The following is a 4,409-nucleotide window of genomic DNA, read 5'->3' as shown; positions in this document are numbered from 1 at the left end:
CCTCAAGCTGATTTTCAGCCTTGGAGATTCAATAAAAGACTCAAAGCTAGGGAGTAGGGTGTTCAGCAGCTTGAGTCTTTTTTCATTTTCATCACTCAACGAATTATGATGGCAGTCCAGAGACCTGGTCTGCAGTAACATATGGGGCTTCAGGGTTTACTGATTCTATCTCTATTTGCTGCTTTTCACCTGTTGGGTTTCTTAGAGAAAGGGAGAGGGAGTCTGCACAGGTTTCTTTATTTCTTGCTTCAGAGCAGTTGGAGTTGAAGCACATCTCAGGGTCCCATCTATTTCTTCTCCAGTTGGCCCATCATCCTTGCTCTGCTCATGTCTGTCTAACTGCCTGACACATCCCCTCAAGGATCCTGACTCTGAATCCTTTCAAGGAAAATGGACGTCGGTGGGCTCCTCTGGCTACTTCCATGCTGAAGAGGGACAGAGCTTTCTTTCAGAGCCAACAGATCCTTGCTGTCTGTCAGAGGGACGATGAGGCCTGGGCACAGAAGGAGGTGGGCATGTGACCTGGCGGAGACAAACTGTATTATAAAATTTAGTATTATTGAGCAATTAGAACAGCAAGAGTTATAACAAATGGTCTGGTGGAAGGGAAAGAAAACATTTCAGTTCTAATAACTTCTATTGAAATAGAATTTTTCTTCTTAAATTTACCCTTATGTTTATTAAAGTGCCAAATTAAGACTAATTTATCTATTCTATTCAATTTGACTTGATTGTTTGCATAAACACAAGAATGGTAACTGACCACCTTTTCCAGAATTTCATGATTGAGTCTTAATGTGCCCCATAGGGCAGGGAAGCCAAGCCATCCAACTGCTGTCAGGCTTGCATGCAGTATCTGCTGAGTTAGGTAAATTCCTCACCTGCAGCGACACACTCGGGCCCGCACCCTAGGCTTTAAGGCCAATCTTAGCAGCCCTCCTGCTTGTTGTGGTCTAGAGTGTGTGGGGGTTCCACAGGGACACAGAGGCACCCTCGTTTCTCCCCTTCAACTCTGACCAACCACCAGCTATGGCAGGGTATGGGTCTGACGCTCCAGCACTATTCATTTTCAGGGCTACCAAGCAAGATACCAGGCTTTCTCCGTGGCACTCTTATTGGCTTCAAATCTTCAGAGTTCTGAAAGGGCTCTTTAAAACATGATACTCCAGTCAAAGTTTTCAGTCAATAAAACTACCACTGGAAACTGTTTTTATTGAATTTATGCAAAGAAATGCATAGTCATGATTCATTTATTAAGTATTGCCAAATTTCGGAGGGATCATATAGGGAGAAAAATACAGTGTTCTGCTTTAAGATCTGATTTTCCTTGCCAGTCCTTTCCATGGACTTTTCAGAGTAATATTTTTTCCAAATGTATTCTAACAAAAGGGTAACTGTCTCCAAATGACAAGAAGAAATTTAAAATGATACGGTTATGGATTTTATTATAATACAGATGACATGGAATGTTGTCCTTTCTGTAAAACCCAACATTCTATAATATTATAACTAATAACCATTAGTTATAAATGTATTTGACAAAGGTTTCTATGTACCTTCAGTATAAAATTTTCCTTCATGAGAGAGAAAACAAACATTTGAGGTATTTCAGAGCCTATTGGGATGATCTAGTAAAACCAATTCTAGATCAAGAGAAAGTTTCTTAAAATTCAAACCCTTGAAGGATTGTCAAACTTGATTTTACTAAAAGATTAAATATTAAAGTGTATTAGACAGGAACACAGGCTAATAAACTTTAGTTCCTATGATTAAAAGATGGTCTTTTTAAATTAAATACCTGGAGAAACCAAGATGGCGGCATAGGTAAGCACCTAAACTGCTGCCTCGCACAACAATTTCAAAACTACAACTAAAAAACAGAACGTCTATCACCCAGAACCACGGGAAAGCTGGCTGAGTGGAAGTTCTACAACTAGAAGGAAAGAGCAAACAGCATTGAGGGGTGCACAAGCGCTGAAAAGCTGAGGTACAGAGACACGCGAATCGGGCTGGCGACGGGTGACTGAAAGCACTGCTGTTTTCAACCCGAAGAGAGATAAGCTCCCGATTACTCCGAACTCGTTTCTGGGGAGATGCGGGGGACCCAAACTCCTACGGGGAGAAGCTGGACTGTCTGCCGTGGGGTCGGAAAGTGAGGGAGGCTTGCTTGCAGGGCTGCACGCAGGAACAATTGTTTATTGTGCTGGGGTGCGGGACGCGGGGACACGGTCAGAGACGCAGAGCCACAGAGCCAGCTTACTGGCAGCCATTGCTGTTTGCCATGCCCTAGCCTAGTCACGCCCTGCACAATCTACGAACCCACCCAAGCTCCAAGCAGCAGCTTTAGCATATGAATGGCCTGCCCTATCACAGCTTAACCTAGCAAACTTGCAGCCCTGGTCAGACAGCTCCAAAACCTCCAAACTCCAAGCAAAGAGGAGAAAACTGTAGTTCTTGCTGTAGCTCATGCTGGGTGGCCTCAGACAGTAGCTGCCCTGCACCCCATTGGAGATCCAGAAGCCAGTGTACCTAGTGGTCAGTGTGAGACACCAGATTTCAGCTCCTCACATCCATAAGTGATACATTCAAGAGGTAGACTCAGTGAGCACCAAAGCCCCACTGGAACAAGTCCTGCACCATAAGTGTGTCTCCAGCGCAGCAGTTCTTCCATTATAGACACAGTGGGTCCTCACAGCCAATTGGCCTGGAGGTCAATTCCTCCCAGCGTACCAACAGCAATCAAGGCTTAACTACACCAAGACTTTGCACTCAGCCCACAAAGGGGTGTACCAAAGGCGTCCACCTCAGGTGATTGGGGAGGCTGAGCTACTGGCCCCTATAGGTCACCTACCACACAAAGCCACTCCATCAACATAAGGAAGCAGCAAAATGCGGAGACAAAGAAACATGTCACGAATGAGAGAAATGGAGGAAAGCAAACTAATGGACGACATAGAGTTCAGAACCACATTTATAAGGTTACTCAAGAATCTTCTAAAAACCGCTGAGAAACTTGATGAGACCTCCGAGGAGCTTAGTGAGACCTTCAAGGACCTTAATGAGAATGCCAAAAAAATGGAAAAGAACCAGTCAGAAATTAAGCATACACTGTCTGAAATAAAGAATATACAGAAACTCAACTGTAGATCAACGTACCCCAAGAATCAAACCAAAGATCTGAAATATGAGGAAACAAAAAACACCCAACCAGAAAAACAAAAAGAAAAAATCCAAAAATATGAAGATAGTGTAAGGAGCCTCTGGGACAACTTTAAGCGTACCAACATCCGAATTATTGGGGTGCCAGAAGAAGAGAGAGAGCAAAATATTGAAAACCTATTAGAAGAAATAATGACAGAAAACTTTCCCTACCTGGTGAAAGAAATAGACTTACAAGTTCAGGAAGCACACAGAACCCCATACAAGAGGAATCCAAAGAGGACCACACCAAGACACATCATAATTACAATGCCAAGGGCAAAAGACAAAGAGAGAATCTTGAAAGCAGCAAGAGAAAAATGGTTAGTTACCTACAAGGGAGTACCCATACGACTGTCAGCTGATTTCTCGGCAGAAACTATGCAGGCCAGAAGGGAGTGGCAAGAAATATTCAAAGTGATGAACAGCAAGAACCTACAACCAAGATTACTCTACCCAGCAAAGCTATCATTCAGAGTTGAAGGTCAGATAAAGAGCTTCACAGACAAGAAAAAGCTAAAGGAGTTCATCACCACCAAACCAGGATTACATGAAATGCTGAAGGGTGTTCTTTAAGAAGAGGAAGAAGAAGAAAAAGGTAAAGATAAAAATTATGAACAACAAAATGACATCAAATACATACCTACCAACAAGTGAATCTAAAAATCAAGTGAATAAAAAATCTGAAGAACAGTATGGACTGGTGAATATAATAGAATCAGGGACATAGAAAGGGAGTGAACTGACACTTCTCAGGGGGGAGAGGGAGTTAGGGGTGCGGTAAGAGACTGGACAAAAATCTTACACCTATGGATGAAGACAGTGGTGGGGGGTAAGGGCATGAGGTGGGGTGGGGAATCAGGTCGAGGGGAGCTAGGGGGAAAAAAAGAGGAACACCTGTAATAATCTGAACAATAAAGATTTATTTAAAAAAAAAAGAAAGAAAAAAAATAAATTAAATACCTGATTAATATAATATAATTATTTTACTAGAAAAGAACTCACCAAAATAAGGCTTATTTCCTAATTTCATTTGTTTTTGAGTGTGGACAGCAAATGGCACTAATTGGATTTCTTTTATCAGTCTCCCTGAGTACTTTGGCATAAGCTATTTACCCTCTGTTTAGGTAGGCAAAATGCTAATCATTGACTTTTAAGTGTTCTTGTTTTAGGGAAGACAGAGTTTTCTAGATGGTTGCAAACTGCTGTTT

This window comes from Plecotus auritus (genome assembly GCF_963455305.1).
Source record: "Plecotus auritus genome assembly, chromosome: 2".
Lineage (NCBI taxonomy): Eukaryota > Metazoa > Chordata > Mammalia > Chiroptera > Vespertilionidae > Plecotus > Plecotus auritus.
This window is presented reverse-complemented; position numbering follows the sequence as displayed.